Below are 18,812 nucleotides of genomic sequence, written 5' to 3'. Positions count from 1 at the left end.
GTAGTAAACATCATTCTAAAATCCCTCAGGAGTAAATAGAGAAACTGCAAATATCTTTCTCCCAGACAGATGCATTCATTCATTATATTAGTGTTGTCAGCAGAATAAAATTATTATTTTTAAAAGTCAGCATTTATCACCAATTGCCATACAATGCTATTTACAGCAACTCCTGTATGTGCTCCACTCCCCCCCACACACATATACACTCTGGGTACATCTACATGTGCACGTTGCTACACAGTTGCCTAATTATCTCCACAAGAAAGTGTCAATGTCTACATATGCAGCACTATTAGGCCACAGTAAACTAATTAACTCTGCTGAAGATAATACTGCCCAACACAAGTACTATCCAACAGCAGTTATTTAGTGAGCCACAACATACATGTTGACAGTGACTGGGGCTAGCGGGGGGATGAGAGTGCTACAGCGTGCAGCTGCCTGCTAGCTAGTTATAGTTGCTGGAGATACTGGAGCCAAAAAAACCCACGCTGAAAAAAAAAGTGGGGCAGTGCACATGGTGGCAGTACACATCGCTCAAAACCAGTCTGGCCAGCTGAAGCCACACTCCAGCTGCTTGCCAGGTTTTCTGTTGTCCTAGGAGGCCCCTAGGATCCCAGGTAAGGTTACTGGGTCCAGCACAGTTGCTGGCCTCAGCCTCCTCTACCCCACCCGGGGTAACCGGCCATGCATCAGAGCATACATGGCATAGGCATTCCTCAGGGACAAGCAGCAGCAGCCCAAGGTGTCCCCAGGGAAACAAATGTCTGTGCTCATCTGGACACGTCCTGTGTGTGATCCTACATGGTAGTTCACGTTTCTTGGTGGCATCTCTAGCTTCAAGCAATCCAGTTTAGTGAGGCAAGATCCTTTATCGTTAGTGTATGTGTGTCTGTACAGAAAGCCACTCTCTCTTTGTTTCTTGTCACCACGGCAAAATGAGCTTAATGGTTTCCTAGATTTCAGTAATTTTTTTAAATTGTACTTTACTTGTTAAATGCTAATGTAGCAAAAACAATAATTAATTAACAAGCTCTGTGTCATAAATAACTCACATTCAGCTACATGAGCTAAATGTGCAGTTCAAAAATGGGAAAACGTGTTCAAGAATATCATCTACAGAGGAAAAAGTCATCATTTAAAATTAAGTCCCCGAGGTAAAAGATATTATTTGCAATTTATCCAAATGCTTAGGGGTGACTAATGATCTCCATCCGCTCCCAGGTCTAACAAAAAAGAATGCTTTTTCAGTAGTTCTTCCCAGATAAATTATAACTTCAAAGAAAAGAGTGGCTCCATTCACAAAATAGGTCACTGACAAGAGCTGTAGGGTGAAAGAAAACTGCAACAAGCAAAGAAATATGGAAAAATGGAAAGCTAATTTACTCAGGATTCCTTTGTGGTATACAAAAGTGATCCTTAGTTTATTCTTATTTCCTCCTGAGAACTTTTATGTGCATTGAAAAACTGTGACAAGGATCCAATACTTTGGGAAACAACTAAGAGTTTGATTTTCTTTTTAACTCTTGATGTTTCCAACAAGTTTTGGATGGAATCGTCAAAGAGTCCTAAGGGAATTTAATACCCTCAAAAAACCCAAACACCCATCTCTATTGAATGTCAGCTGGTATGCAGCACCTAACTCTTTTCAAGTCCTAGTGTGTGTGGTTTTATATATGAACAGAGAGTTGAGAGACTGAAAGTAATTTGTTTCAATCTTCCTCCTTTTATTATCCCAGCCACTGGCAGCATCCAGATGAACATGGATGTTTGGTCCCCCCGGGACCACTAGCAGCAGGACACTTTGTTCCACTACTAGTTGTCCCCGAGTAATGCCCATACCATGCATCCTCTGGCACACAGCAGGTTACCCTGGGTGGGGTAGGGAAGGCTGTGGCCAATACAGTTGCTGGCCCCAGCAGCCTTACCTGGAGTCCTGGGGTCCGGGGAAACTGCAGTCACATCAGTCCTGCAGCTAGGAACCTGGCCAGCAGTTGGATGTGGCTCCAGCTTCCCAGGCTCCAGTTTTGGAGCCTGTCCCCGTGTCCACTGTCCCTGTGTACACTGGCCACTTTTTTTCAGTTTCAAGGTAGCAACGTGGGAAATGCCTGAATGTGCAGTATGTGGCATCGCAGATGGGTCTGCAACACCACATACCGCATGGCCACACTCATCTGTACCACTTCTTCAAATACATTCAGTTTCAAGCTATTATTTAGACATGAGTTTGCACTTTGCATGCGTGCTCCAATGAAATGGATTATTTAATCCACTAGGAAGTATTAAATAATTAGTGCTTCATTGTATACCCAGCTTTGTCTTTGTGGTTCAAAGATATGCTGTGCTCAGCCACCTTTTATTGACCGAGTTGACTTGCACATATGAATTGTGTGCTTCTCCCCTTTCAATTTTACTTCCATTAGTAAAAGATACAAGAATGCAAACTGAGATAATAAAGTTAATCAACTGACTGTCCTGTGCCACACTGCAAACTGATTGGCTGTAGGAATCAGGAAGGAATCTTCTCTCAGGCAGTTTTGGTGCATTATAAGAAGCAAGTGGTTGCAGTTTTATCATCATGTAGCTCCAACTGCTGTATACGCTGTTGATGATGAAGCACACCTCCTCCATCTCACACACACACACACAGACACAGTATAATGATTGCTCTGCTTTACCTGTTGACTTTTTTTAAGTTTTTAATGATAGCCACTCATCTGTGTCAATACAGTGAGAACTACTTTCCATTCCCAAAGCTCATAGGTCAGTAAGGTTTTTTTTCTCTGTTCAGACTGAAATGAGGATCAACAGAATTCACCTGATTATTTTACTTTTTGAGCGTACATGCAGCAGCAATGGATGCATCTGAGGAATATCTGATTTTCTTGTTCAATTGTATTTGCTTCCAAAGATGAGCTCTAAAGGGACACTTTTTGGCACTGAATATCCTGTATTTTATTTCTCCACTCGTTATGAATATCTTGTGACACAAGTTTGGACTGCTAAATATAATATGGTTCAGTTTTTCAAGTGAAAAAGAAGCAGTACTGTTGCACTTCACATCAAAATCAGCCAATCTATTAACTGCTGGGACTTTTAGTGATTGATGAGAACTTTGACAAAGTTTCTGTTTGGAAAGGATAGCTTTGAATCTGGTAGATGAACAGACTTACATAATGGCCCCATCTCCCCTAATCTCTTCACCAAAGAATACTCAAGGAAGAAAAACAAGGAGTCCCTTGTAACCCTTGCAATGACAAGTGCCTTGTTTAATGCATTCCGTTACTTATTAGAAGAGCAATATAAATCTAGCAGAACAGTGTGCAAAGTCAGCAGGGGGTCTGAATCCTGATGTTATTTTTCCCACCACTGAATAAATGATTCCTACCACTAGCTTCAGAGGCTCGTCCTCATTAGTATGTATGAAATGAGTGGAATAAGCACTGCAAGATTTATATTGTTCTATATTCAATTTAATTAATAAGAGATGGTGCTGATTTCTGGGGGAAAGAGGCAATGTCCACAGATTCCTGTACACCTTTCATTGTAATTAGTGATATAAATCTATCGCAGCATGGAGACCTTAAAGTGCCCTCATCATTTTCTAATCCTACTGATATTCATTAACCAGGCATTTCAGCAATCTGCGTATTATAATGTGCCACCATCATTAAGGTCACAGCAGAGTTTTCATTACAAGACCCTTCTTACAGGGGTTTATAACTCTGCTGGAAACATTAAGGATGATGGTGGTACACTGCTAAGGAATATTTTTTATGATTATTTTATGCAATCTTTGAAGAAATAGTACTCTGACCATTTTTAAATTCATAGCTTTAAGATCATGGATTCTCAACCAGGGTGCTGTGGCACCTTGAGACCTTTTCAAGAGTGTGATGTAGTGTTAGCACTAGTAGGCATGCAAACAGGATTCATGAGAAAAACCCAGAAATTTCAAAGAGGAATCCATACCTTTCATCATTTTATACACTTCCATCTTGTCCCTGCTCAACCTTCTCCTTTCAAACCTGAAGAGTCCTAGCTTGTTAGTCTCTCCTTGTATGGCCACTGCACCATACCATAGAATCATATAATCCTAGAGAAGTAGGGCTGAAAAGGACCTCCAGAGGTCATCTAGTCCCACCCTCTGTCCAAGGCAAGATCACCTCTATCCCAACCATCCCGTACAAACCTACTACAGATAAAGCAGGGGAACCACAGTGGCCAAAGTCCAGCTGTTGCAAAGGTTGTTAAAATATGCTTGAGAGATCCAAGGAAGATGGCCACACCACCTCTGCAGAGTAAGGCAAAATCCCCCACAGTCCATATCAATCTGACCTTAGGACAAAATTTCTTCCTGATTCCAAATAAAACAATCAGTCTGATCCTAAGGGGAGGGGCAAGATCCACTAGCCAGGACCTCAGGAGTGTTGGCATTCCAGAGTCAGTCAAAATCCCCAGCCTTGGTTGCAGCCAACACTCAATGCTTCTGAGGAAGGCTTTAAAACAACACAAAACAAAACAAAACCTTGACACATGTAGCACCAGGAGGGAAAAAAATTCCTCCCAGACTCGTGGCAACCAGCAGAGCCTAGAAACATGATAAATACAGGCAGTCCTCGACTTACGTTTCAAGTTACAATGTTTTACACTTACAACATTTATAAATTGACACCCTGTTTCAACGCCACACCACACCGACGAACAAGTTCACTGCGTCACCCAGCTCCCTGGAGAACATCTGTCCGAACTTCCTTGGACACCTTCTTTAGGCAAGCAGACAAGAATCCAGAAAAACCTGAAGCCAATACTCCTGAAAAGACTCCAGCCAAGAACCCTTCAAAAAGTCCAGCCAAGAGCCCTTCAAAAAGTCCAGCAAAGTCACCTCAAAGAAGTCCTTCCAAATCAGTATGATTGCTATTTACAATATAAATACATTAATGTAGCTATATTACTCATCTATAATTGAATGAGTATAAAATTCTGGGTTATTTTTGGTGAAAATGGGGTATCAGACATTGGTTCAGGAACCACTCCCCCATTTACAATATTGTTTTCTATGGGAAACTAGGTTCCAAGTTACAATGTTTCAACTTAAGACGCAGTTTTCAGGAACCAATTTTGTTGTAAGTCCGAGGACTGCCTGTACCCATAATATAACATACGCATAGCTACACCTAGATTATCCCTGATGAATGCAAACACCTCCAGCGATGGAGAGTCTACAATTTCACTAGGCAGTCTATTTCACCGCCTCACTGTTCTAACAGTGAAGAAGTTTTTCCTGATATCCAACCTAAACCTACTTTGCTGCAACATCAAGCCACTAGTCTAAATTCTGCTTTCTCTAGCAAGAGAGAAAGGGTGTTTTCCCTCTTCTTTAGATATTTTGAAAACTGCTATCACATCCCATCTTAAGGACCTTTTTTCCACAGGCTGAACACGCCTATTTGATAGATTTCAGAGATTTCGTAAACATTAGGGCTGAAAGGGACCTTGTGAGTTCATCAGGTCCAGACCCCTTCCCAAAGGGCAAGAAGTCAGCTGGGGTCAGGTTATCCCAGAAAGATAAGCACCCACATATTTCTTTAAAGTATCCAGGGTAGGTCCTTGCCCCACTTCTGTGGGGAGTCTATTCCAGACTCTGGAGACTCATAAAGAAGTTTTTCCCTATGTCCAAACTAAAACAGTCTTCCAGCAGTTTGTGACCATTAGACCTTGTCTTCCCTTGGGATGCCCTGGTGAACAGATGTTCTCTCAGTTCCTGATGCACACCCCTTATATGCTTATAGACTGCCACCCAGTCACCCCTGAGCCTTCGATTCCACAGGCAGAAGAATCCCATGCTTGTCAACCTCTCCTCACAAGACCTGTTCTCTTGACCTCTAATCATGCCCATGGCTCTCCTCTGGACTCTCTCAAGCTTCTCCACATCCTTTCTAAAGTGTGGAACCCAGACTTGGATTCAGTACTCCAACTGTGGCCTCATGAAGGCTGAGTAAACTGGGAGGATGGCTTCTTTGGTCTTGCTTGAGATGCATGAGTAGATGCAAGCCAGAGTTTTATTTGCTTTGCTGGCTGCAGCATCGCATTGGTGGCTCATGTTCAATTTGTGGTCAGTCGTGACTCTCAAGTCTCTTTCGGTCATGGTGCTAGTGAGTGTAGCACTGCCAAACCTATAAGTATGATCTAGGTTTTTTCTCCTGAGGTGGAGCACCTTGCATTTCTCTGTGTTGAATGTCATCAGGTTTTGATCTGCCCGCCTTGCAAGCCCGTCCAGGTCATCCTGAATTGCCAGCCTATCCTCTAGAGTGACCACACTTCCCCATAATTTGGTGTCATCCATGAACTTAGCCAGTCTGCTTCTGACACCCAAATTCAGCTCATTCAAGAATATATTAAAGAGTACTGTTCTGAGAACTGAGCACTGGGGGATGCCACTGGTCACCATGCACCATGTTGACTAGGTTCCATTGACTGTCACTCTCTGGGTCCAACCACAGAACCAGTTCCTCAGCCATCAGACTGTAAGGTTGTTGAGGCTGCAGTTCCCCAATTTTACCATGACAACATCATGAGAGACCAAGTCAAAGGCTTTTTTAAAATCTAAATATATTACATCAATCTCTTCTCCTCTGTCCGGGTGATGCATCACCCCCCAGGTCATAGAAGTAAAAGAGGTTGATCAGGTAAGACCTACTCACAGCAAAGCCATGTTGACTTCTGTTAGCCTGTTGTTGATAGTTTCTTTGATAATTTTCTCCAAGATCATTCCAGGAATTGAGATCAAACTGATTGGCCTGTAGTTCCATGGATCTTTCTTCCTTCCTTTCTTGAAGATAGGCACTACATTGACCTTCTTCCAATCTTTACGAACTTCTCCTGAGCACCATGAGTTGTCAAATATCCTTGCCATTGGTCATGCTATGATGTCAGCCAACTCTTTTAGCACTTTTGGGTGCATTCCATATGGGACAGCTGACTTGTGAATGTCTAGCCTCTCAAGCTGTTCCCTCACAAGATCTTTGCCAACTATAGGTATATCATCTATCATCGCCCTTACCCTGGTAGTCCTGTAACCTCTCAGGCAGGGTGATCCCCTTGAGCTGGTGGAAATCAGCTTCTCTTCATATGACTAGCCTTCCAAGCCCTTCATCATTCTTGTTGCCCACCTCTTAACTCTCTCTAACTTCTCCACATCCTTTTTAAAAAGTGGAATCCAAAACTGCAACAGTACTCTAAATGAGGCCAAACCCATGCTAAGTAGAGTGGCATTATCACTAAGGTGACCATGTGTCCCATTTTGGCTCAGACAATCTCGGATTTCGTAGGCCAGCCCCAGCTGGTTGGTAAAAATTGAAACAAAAGTCCCAGAATCACAGGGGTGCAGGGCACAGTCAGGCAGGGAAGTAGAGTGGCATGGTATGGCAGGCAGGCTCCACCTCCCTGCCAGACTGTGCCCCAAACCCCTGCCTATCTGCTTCTGCCTCTGCCTACAGCAGTGCCTCTACTTGAGGGATGGTGGGGGAGGGCAGTGTCTTGTATTTCCTTAAAAATAATATGGGCAACCTAACTATCACCTCCTCTGTCTTTCACATAATGCTTCTACTGATACATCCCAAAACCTCATTTACTTTTTGTGTGGCTGTATCACACTGCAGGCTCATGTTGAGACTCTGATCTACCAAGACTCCCAGATCCTTCTCCTTACTGCTGCCATCCAGCCAGGTGTCACCCATTTTATTTATATTCTGTCCCCTCATGTTGTGCTGGCCTGCTGCTGCAAGCAGGTGGGAAATGGAGTCGGGGCCACTACAGGCAAGGGCACCCAGCAGGAATGGCCCTGAACCATTGGAGGGGAATGGGGTTGGGCCCAAAGCAATGATGGAGGGATGGAACAGGGTCAAGCCCAAACTGGGTGGGGCAGGGCCGGACACTAGGTTCTGTCCCCGCTGGCCCCCTGGGTGGGGGTGGGGCAAGTGGCCCCAACCTGAAAGTGGTGGGGGAGAGAATGGGAGGAGCAAGCCTGGCCCTGGGCCTCTGTCTGCGCCCACTCCACCAGCAGGTAGTGGTGACAGAGCAGAGAGGCCAATGGTGCTGGCCCTGCCCCTTCCCTCCATGGCAAGGCCAACGCCCCAGTCCCCCATCCCTGCAGGTGGCAGCAACAGAGCTGATGGAAGGGGAGGGGCCAGCACACGGCGAGCGGCCAGCCGAGCCCCAGCCCTGAAGTGGTGGGGGGAAAGAAGGGGAGTTGGCCTAGCTCCAAAGGTGGGGGGGGCAGGGCCAGATGCAGGCCTTTGTTCCCAGCTGCCCCCGCCCACCCATCATTCTTGATAGGCAGTTGGCTAGCGTGTATAGATAGATAAATAAGTAGATACATACATACATACATATGTTATTTTTGAGTTAGCCCCTTGCATTTGTCTACATTGAACTTCATCCTGTTAGCTCCAGCCCGGCTTTCTAAAATTCTTCTGAATTGTGCTCCTGTCTTCCAATATGTTTGCAGTTGTTCCTAGTTTCATGTCATCTGCAAATTAGCTTTAAAAGCTCTCAATCCCAGTATTCAAATAATTAATAAACAGGTTGAACAGCACTTGGCCCAGGAGAGGCTCCTATGGGATTCTTCTTGAAACATCCTGCCATTTGATGTGAATCCATTTATAACTACCCTTTGCTTGCAGCTGTTGATCCAGTGGTCTATCTACCCTCTAGTAGTTTGTCTATCTCACATTTCTCCAGTTTATTGATAAGAAGGTCACATCATGTCAAAAAGCCTTGCTTAAGTCCAGATATACTATATTCACAGCATTTCCTTCATTCATCTGGGTATCTACTTTGTCAATGAAAATCAAGTTTGTTTGATACAATGTTCTTAGTAAATTCACACTGTGTTTGTGATCAGCCTTTCCTCTTCCAGATGCGTGCAAATGGATTTCCTTAGGACACTTTCTAGAACTTTCTGGGTATTTAGGTGAGGCTAAGCAGTCTGTTGTTCCCCACATCCTCCTTTTTTAAATAGTGGCATTATATTGGCCCTTTTCTTGTGCTCTGGTGCCTTGCCTATCTCCCACGACTTCATAAATATTGTTGGCAAGGGCTCAGAGATCACCTCTGCCAATTCCTTCAGTACCCTAGGATGAAGTTCATCAGGTCCTGCTGACTTGAATTAATTTAGACCCATGAAAACTCTCTGGCTCTCTGTTGTTATTTTATCCTTCAGCTTGTCCCCTTCCTTATCCAAATGATCTTTGTTCGATGTTTGGCTGCAGCTTAAATTTTTCTGAAGACTGAGGCAACGTTGTTGTTGAGTAGCTCCTCCTTCTTTGCATCTTCCGCTAAGACCTTTCCCTGGCTAGTTAACAGTGCATCTAGAGCTTTGTAGGTCTTTCTTTTCTAACCAACATACTTATAGACCCTCTTTTTTTGTCTTTAACCTTCCTTGCCAGGTGCAGCTCATTCTTTATCTTTGCCTTCCTGATTTTGTCACTGCAGGTATGCTTCTTTGATGACCTACCTCTTTTTCCATTGCCTGTGTGCTTTCCTTTTGCATTTGAGGCATCCTAGCAGCTCCTTATGCAAGTACATTGGTCTCTTACTGTTCTTGTCTTTGCATCGTGTTGGAACAGTTTCTTGCTGGGCTTCCAATACTCTGCCCTTTAGAAACCCCCAGCCCTCCTGGGTGACTTTATCCTTCAATCTGTTGTCTCATGGCACCATGCCTATTAAGTTGGTTGAAATCTAGCATCCTAATTCTGCTGACCAGATGGTTGAATTGAAGTCTTCTATCAGTACCATCTCATAACTTTTGCATAATTTTGCACCTCCTTGAAGAGTGCCTCATCTATCTCCTCTTCCTGATTTGGTGTCTTATAATAAAACACCACCAATATATCAGTGCTGTATCTTTCACCTTGCATCTTCACCCAAATGCATTCTACTCTGCTGTCTTATTCCTCCTGAACCAGGGAATAACTGTATGTATTTTTTGACATACAACAATACACTACCATCTTTCCTCCAAACCCTATCCACTAGAGGTGTACGACCCAGGCCCTCGATTCAATTTGGATTCGGCCCAAATCAGGGACAGTACTCAATTCATTGATTTGGATCACTGTCCCTGATTTGATTCTGCTGAATCCAAATACGAAGATTCAAAGCCGATTCACAGACACAGCTTTAAATGTTTTTTCTACATACCTTGAGGTAGCAGGCATGGCTCGTGATCACTGTGATGCTGGGGCACATGGAGTGTGCCACAGGAGTCAGGGTGGGGGCCCTCCACATGCTCAGTGGCAAACCTGGAAGTGGACCAGAAGTACTTCCGGTACACTTCTGGGTCTACTGGGGAGTGTGCTGGGAGGGCCTCCTGTACCTCCCCAGCTCAGCAATCGGCCACAGGCAGACCCCAGGTACTGGTAACTGGTGCCCCCCCAGGCCTAGGAGGCATCAGTCACCGAGCAGGGCGCGGGGCGGGGGGGGCCCTGCGTGCTCCCAGGGAGACCCGAAAGTGAACTGGAAGTGTTTCTGGTCCACTTCCAGGTCTGCTGCTGAACACCCCGGGGAGCCCCTATGCTTCTGTGGGACATTCCATGTGCCCCAGCATTGCAGCATTCGTGAGCTGCCTGCTACCTAGAGATATGTAGAAAAAACATTTAAAGCTGTCTTTATGTCCAAATCTCTGACTCTTTCCAAATCTCTCTGAATCGATTTGGAGTGTTCCAATTCGATTCAGAGAACTAAAAGGGTCCTCTGATTCAATTTGGATTCAGAGATTCAGTCACTGAATCGGGTGAAATTTCCACCAGATTGAATCAGGGACCAAAGCTTCGCACAGCCCTACTGTCCGCTGATTATCTTTGTAAAGTTCTTCAGTACAATTCCTGTTTCCTCACATGTAATAATTGCCCAGGCACTAAACCTTATGCAGTTCTGCTCTTTCAGGGATTAGTTCTGCTCTTTGATTTTTATCAAAAGAATCAAAGGTCCTTCCAGGTCCAAAAGCCCCAGCATGGTTAAGGTATGCTAGGGTGCATCTACACATGCAGAAAATGCACTTTTTCTAATGTGCATTAAATTTAATACCTCCAATGTGAGTTACTAAATAAATGTGCATTAGGCTGCCCTGATGCACAGTAGCAAAAGCACACACAATTTAGTGATGCTTAATGAGCAGTAGCCTATTTTACTGTGTATGAATGTATTTTCACTTTTTTTATACAACACGTTAATGCACAAGAAATAGGCTACTGCACATTAAAGCACATACGTAGATGCGCCCCTAGTTTCTTTAGGCAATGGCACAAACTGGGGGATGTGGCTGATATAATATTGGGCTGCCTTTGTTAGAAAACCAGGATTGGGCAGTCGTGCCTAGTAGTTAAACACTAAAAGCATGGAGCAGTCCAGATTAGTTCCCCAGAGAGCAGGGGATCAGAACTGGAGTCAGGAGCTGTAGCTAAAGTTAGAACAGACCGGAGTCAGAACCCATAGCCAGAAACAGGGAAAGCCAAGGGCTAACCAGGATCCAAAGCCAAAAGTCAGAGCCAAAGGTTGAACCAGAATCAAGAGCCAAGAAAAAAAATAAGGAAATATCAAGTGTCTTGCCAGAGTTGAAATGTGGAGTTGTCGCCAGCAGTCAGAACTGATTGTGTATGCATTTCCCATGGCATGAATTGCCCTCTGTGTAAAGACAAGGTAGAACCAAGGAAGCCACCCACATTTCCAGTGAGTAGAGTAGGCTATGCTAGTCTATTCTTTTAACATCCTATTAGAATTCTAATCTATTAGAACACATGAAGTTATGGGAAAAAAGGAAAGGGAGAATTCCTATCTACTTATCCCCTTCCTTTTGCCCAGCACCAAGCTTGACTTAGACTAAGTAGTGGGAGCTGGATTCATGCCTACTGGCCAATTCCTAGCCTGTCCCTTTTTTGCTATTGGGCTGAAGAGACTAGCATTTAAACTAGGCTTTCCACTTGTGCACACATTGTATATTATTTCAAAGAGTAAATGTGTGTTTTGCCTGATGTTTTGTATCCCTCCCCCCCACCACATCAGTATTTAGAAAATACTGTCATAAACTCAGTATGCAATGGATTTTGAGCACTGGGGTGAAATTCTAGTCTCAATGAAATCAACAGGCATTCTCTGATGACTTCACTGAAGTCCATATTTTACCCTAGGTAAATAAAGATCCTTTTTAACACCAAGTTTGTCCTTTATACAGTTAAATATATATGTTAATTTTTACATCAAATTTAGTCCTGGATGGAGGACTCTGACTACTTAAATCTTGCTTATAGCCTCAAAATAGGACTTAAGTAGCACATAGGTCTTGTGCTAGCTCTCTGTGAACTCTAATGCATTTTCCATGCAGGACCGAATGCAAAATCCAAACAACCTCCACAGGAAGTCACAGCAATAAGAGAATAATGCTGAATTGATGTGAGCTAAGTAAAACAGCCAGTCCCAAAGAGTACTATTATAAATTATCCTGTTGAGAATAATACATGAATTTATATTTCAGATAATGATATTTCATAAATGTAGTGTAATGTAGTTTATTACATACATTTACTATTTTCCATGGTTCTTTAGCTTCCATAGACAGTCCCTTTCCCCCACCACACACACACGCACACAAACTATTTACCAATAGTTGGGGCATTCTTATGTTTTGTATTTAGTGAGACAGATTAAAGGCAATTTTTTAACTCAAAATCAAATTATGTACCTCAATAGCTGGAAAATTTCTATTTTATGGAGATTCAAACAGGTTTCTTTGGGCTATCTGTCCCTACATGGTCTCCTGCCCACTGTATTCGATTAATGAAAAGTGTTCAAACCAGCTTGTGACACTCCAATGCACTTCATTTCCTCTCAATTTTGCTACATCAGTATTAACCCTTAGGAAGTAACCAGAACACATTTAAACAACCCTAAAATTTCTAAATTGAGATTTGCCCAGACTCTCACCAGTTAGAAAGTATACCTAATTAATCATCCCAAAGAATATGATGACACAGAACATCTCCTTTCTCTCCAGTAATAGAGCACTTTTCAACACAAATATGTATCAGTAAACCCTAAACTGGAATAATCCCAGAGGAAGGGATTATATGTGGCAGTAATGCTACTGTCATTGCATAAAGCAAGGCTAAATACTTGAGTTGAGTCTGGACTAACAATTATTTCTTGATATAAACTGCTGTTCTACTCTTTGAAAAGAGAAGTGTGGAGCTGCAGGCAGGAGCCCAACAATGACTGCCAGTAAAACTTTCTGCACCGAAGTGAGCTGGAACTCCCCCTACGTAAACTGCTGTTGCCCCTACAGATGGCAACCAAAGGTCACTGACCACTGTAAGTCTGATGGGTGTGTACTTTTTTATTTTATGTTCTTAAGTGTTGATAACTTTTATATAGCTTTTAGCTATTTTATTTCATCTCCATTATTTTGTATTTTTAGTCTATTTTACTGAGCACTGTTTTTTTGGTCTCTGTTCAACACCTGTTTATTAACTAATTATTAAAAATCCAGTGTGTCCTAAGGAAGAATAACTTGGTTTGGGTAATAGGCTTTATAGTAAAAGGCTTTTGTTATTGTAATTATGATTTTTAGTCCACCCAGTATGGAAGTACACCTTGTCTCTACTCCTTTGCTGTCAGCTGAAAATTGATATACTGTTAAAAAAGGCCTAAAAAGAGACTCTTCCCTTTATTCCAGTAATACCCTTACCAATAATTCTGTGACCCTACAAACTGAGATGCTGGAAGAAAAGATCAATGAAGAAAACTTGGTTTTAGCATCACCAACTATAAGCACTGTAGGCAAAGTAAATTTGAGTATAGATTTATCAAACCCACAAGTCTCCCTTATTCTTGACTCCCATTTGGGTGAGGGGTTTAACTCAATGCCTGGCTCTATCTTCGAAGGAGATAAAACCCAGATACATGATACAGCCTTACATTGGGAAAGGGAAGGGTATATAATCACACCCCAGAATATCAAACCCACCAAGTGTCTCTTATGTCCTCAATACTTGCTATGATTAAGGGAAAGGAAGAAAGAACTATCCACCTTTCAAATGAATTAACAGAAATTAAGAAATTAATTTGTGATTTAAAATCATATCTAGAAGCAAACAATATGTTACTTAAGGCAACTGACGGAAAACTGGCAACCAATGACATTTTAAAAAATGAACTTAATAACACCACCTTGAACAGTGAGGATTTTATTACAATTGATAAAGTAACAGACTCGTAATCTAACCAACTAAAAATTTCTTCCTCTATTTTTAATAATCATAGCTCTACTAGAAACAGAAATAAAAAAAAATTAAGAGAGTAAAATATATTATTATTCACCTTTTACCCATATAAAAGAGAGAACTTTTTCAATGTGACACAGAAAATTGCAAGGAAGGAAACAGGATTAGTTTCTATAGGAAAAGAAACTAGAGGTGGTGTCTTCCTTTAAATACCTTGGAATATATTTTAGCAAAAATCTGAGCTGGAAGAAGCACTTTGAAAATGTAAATGTTAAAGTAAAACAAGCTCTGGGTGCAGTTTTGTCTTTTTACAGTAAGATAGGCAGAATATCACTTCTGGAAGCACTATGGGTCTGTAGATCCAAGGTAGATACAATTTTATTATATGGAGCTGAACTCTGGGGTGTTGATTTTATGGTCCACCTGAAAATTGAAAAGATTTCTAATTAGTCTAAAATATGGCTTTTATCTTTACCTAATTCTACAACAGGGGAGCTCATGCACTCCAAAACTAGACTTATACATGTAAGCACTTTAGCCCAGAACCCTAAAATACTGGATGAAAGTTAGATGTTTTATACCCACCAGATCCCCCAAGAAACGCATTTTAGAAGCCTCTCCTCTGCCAAATAAACTATGATTTGGGTGGCTAAAGAACATCTATACTTTCCTCCAGATAAATGACCTGGGAAATGTACTGAGATTAACTGACCCAGTATTTCCCTTGTATGTAAAATAAAACATAAATTGAAGGATTAAGGATGCCAGCATGCGGTTGGACATGCTGGCAGTGAAGCTGTCTTGAACTTCCCCTCTTTTAATATGAATAACACTCCTTTGGCCCAGAAACCTATCTGTCTGTGGTGCACAACTACAGACAATGAGAAGCCGTCAGTAGATTTGAGATTCACATTAACAGCAGGTGGTGTCAGTTCCATATTTGGATATAATATACCCTTTTGGGAGGAATGAGGTTGATGACTTCAATCATTATTAGTGGTCTGGTATGTTCTTTGAAGAAATATGAGGGAACTGGATCTCTCCACTAATGGGAAAAAATGAAATACCCTCCTAATGAGGAAAAAACATGTTGGCTTCTTTTGAACAATTTGGAGCTTTCTTATACTTCTTAAGTATATATGCACTGTTTGCACAAAGAATGAGAACCAGAACCAAATAGAATTTTCCTGTTCTGTTTTATAGTCCATCATCCCATCTTCCCTCTTCTTCTAAATCATTATACATCATTTTCTATTTGAATATTTTTAAACTGGTAGAATGGATACTATTATTATATTCTTTTAGTAAAAATATGATTTATATAAATGTTATTTAATTTTTATATATACCATTTTTATTGTTCACGTTTTTATACCGTTTTGCTAAAAGCTGTAAATAAACTACTACTACTCCGATTTCTCTCCTCAAGGGTCTTCAGTACTTAAATATGTTATGATATATTGGAAAAGTAGGAAAGATAAACCTCCATATTAAAATGTTTTGAACCACCTGTAGGTTTTAGTCTTGGAAAAAGAATTGTAGCAAAGATATGGAAAAGGAGAGCCATGAAAATATCAATTTTCACTCCTGTCTTTAAGTTTATCTCTGTACAAATAATACTCAAAAATCACTGGGAAAGAACTGCATCAGTTTTCACCTTCTCTTGCAAACAAATGTCTCCTTTGTTTGTACTCCCCTGTATGCTTGATTTTGCTCATCACAGTTCCTCCCATCCTCCCCCTTGAAGCAGAGAAGAAGTTTGCTACAGCTCTTTATCAGGAGTCTAGGGCAGGGGTCAGTAACTTGTTAGGAGCCCAAATAATGCAGCCAGGTCTGAGGTGGGCCAGCTCTTCCAACCCAGCTGCCAACACTGCCAAATCACTGCCAATGTGTGCACAACCCAGATGCTGCCAAAGGATGCAGAATTGCCTACTGCCAAAATGCCCTGTCCCCAAAATACTGCTGGTATCTATCTGGGTTTTGCAGGCCAGATCTAGCCTGTGGGCCATAAGTCATAGACCCCTGGTCTGGAGTAATAACCCACTTCATGAGCGTGTTCCTCTCAAAGCTGGGTTACAGGCCATGTCCACATGAGCAAAGACATTTGGTTCCTGGGGTCAACTAGCAGCCGGACACCTTGTGCCACCGGTAGTTATCCCCAGGAAATGCCTGTGCCATGTGCCCTCTGGCTCATAGCAAATTACCTCTGGTGGGGTAGGGGTGGCTGGAGCCAGTACTGGGCTGGCCCAGTAGCCTCACCTGGAGTCCTGGGCCTCCTGGGCATGTAGCAGCAGTGATCCTGCCACTTTGAGCCTGGCTGGCAGCTGAGGCATGGCTCCAGGTGGCCAGGCTCCACTTTTGAGCAGTGCACACTGCCCCCATGTGAGCTGTTCCACTTTTTTTTGTGCCAGTTTTTTATCCCTGGATATCCAGGCCAAAAATAAAATCCACAGTGCCCCCTTGCAGCGTGGAGAACACATGAATGTGCAGTCTGTGGCACCGTAGATACATCTGCAATGCCACATTCCTCACAGCACACAGCCACAGGGGTAATAAAAAACATTTCCCACTTTAGGGATGGGTTAGGTTGGGCAACAATCTGACTTTAAATTTACCATAGCTTTTATTCACTTCCTAAGTGTCATATATTACTTTCCACACACACACACAGTTAGATCCAAATAACCCATTCTGATATTTAGTGAGTTGACCAACATCAATGAATACTAATCAACCAAAACAGAGATAAAATCTTTTCTTTCTGAATATTTGGTCATAAAAGTTTCAGCACATTCTCAGTCACTCATTTATTTCTTGGAGGCCATCATTTCCATGCGGCCTTTAGTTTCCCCATTAAAATGTAAAAATACTCATTGCTTTAGATGCATTGCAAATGCAGAGCTAGTCAAGTTTCCCTTTCTTGTGTTGTTTTATTCTCTGCTCCTCCATTCACTGAAGGCAACCTGATTCTTATGATCTGTTTTCATCTTCTCTCTCATTTGTCAGGGATCGGCAGTGATTAGCCAATCACATGTTTTCTACATTCCCATTTTATAACCTGCTAATCCTTTGCTAGGATAACACTTTTTTCTGAGCCTCTTCTTTGTTAGCTTCCCTACCCTGTATCTCTGTAGCATTCTCTCTCAATCTCCCTCCCTTTATTTGCTCAGTCTGTTCTAATCTCTGTCCTCTCAGCTGGAGCCTTTCTCTCATCTCTTCCATTTTTCCTGGTTGTTCTTTTTTTCTGTCTCCCTTGCACTCCTCCCCTCCGAGTCCTTTTCTTTCTCCCACTGCCATCAACTAGAAGGGCAAAAAAGTCAGTTGTATGAGGTTTAATGTTGTGAATTAAAGAGTGTGTGTTGGAGGGGGGATGGAATAAAGCCTCTTTCTTTCAGATACTGAAACCATTAAAGGTTTCTCTTTGGTAATATTGTATTGCCTAGCAATTCCACACACTGAATGCTCCTAACGGCTCAGTTCAGCTGAAAGGACACTACAAGCAATGATTTTGACTTATTTAACTAGCTGTTTTATTATTTAAAATTGGATTTGTTCTCAAATTGATGCTGTAAATGTATTTTAAAACATTTAAATTATAATATCAACCTCTTTCAACACTGTCTTTTCAAGTATGATAATTTTACACTTTTCTTGGCTCCCCCCACTAGATCTGAAATGTTCATTGCTATTTCGGGAGCCACAAAAATGGCTCACTGTGGGTCACATCCACCCTAAGAAGCCAAGCAAAGCCAAAATAAATCTACTTTTCTCTCACTACTTTTCCTAAGCACTTGATTGATACCCTGATTTTATGAAGTCCTGTTGAGCATAGAGGGTTTACACTATGAAAAATGCACAGATCAATTTAATTCTCCAGTCAAAATATCCTTTGCACATTCTCAGGGAAGTTCTTTCCCCCCCTAAATAACTCTATGGGGTTAGCAACAAACATTGATTGCAGAAACAGGGCCAGCAGCTAAGAAATGAATGTTGTTATCCTTGGTTCTATGCTATACTTACAAAGGATGTAAGCCAAAGAACAAAGCTGAAAGAGCTAAAGATTTTTTTTTAAAGAAAAGACAATTTCAAAAACAGTGAATTTAAGACAGTGAACTTCTATGAAATAAACCTCTGTGGAGGTGTTTCATAGTTTCCTGTGGCAAAGACCAATGCAAGGTAGTCCAGAAACTCCATAAGATTAACACTGTACAGTTTTTGCTGACATCTTCCCTCAGGGGGAACTGGTTTTGGGCATTTAGAGAGCAATAATATGCAGCCTTCAAAATCCAAAAAGCTCAGTGTTATACAGAGAAAGGAAGCTTCCCTGTTCAGAAAGTCCTACAGCAAATTATAACTTTTCTATGGATTTGGGGAATTGCCTATAGAATGTAACAGCTGCATTATATTTTTGCTACAGATTTCTGTAGGATGATTTTATTTAAAAAAAAAAACCCTATATCAAGTATAGCATTCTCAATTAAATTCTATAAAACAATGCTCAACTGTAAGTGTAATAGCTACAGTGAAATGAAT

The 18,812-nt window shown here is 41.8% G+C and overlaps 1 long non-coding RNA gene across 1 annotated transcript in view; it reads right to left on the bottom strand.

Annotated features, from left to right (window-relative positions):
- LOC149868343 (uncharacterized) overlaps nt 1-18,812 on the bottom strand; it is a 39,483-nt gene that overhangs the window by 10,435 nt on the left and 10,236 nt on the right. The gene's annotated exons all lie outside the window — the stretch shown is intronic.

Source organism: Crocodylus siamensis, chromosome 3 (assembly GCF_052110815.1).
Source record: "Crocodylus siamensis isolate JL-2025a chromosome 3, ASM5211081v1, whole genome shotgun sequence".
Taxonomy (NCBI): Eukaryota; Metazoa; Chordata; order Crocodylia; family Crocodylidae; genus Crocodylus; species Crocodylus siamensis.
This window is presented reverse-complemented; position numbering and strand designations above follow the sequence as displayed.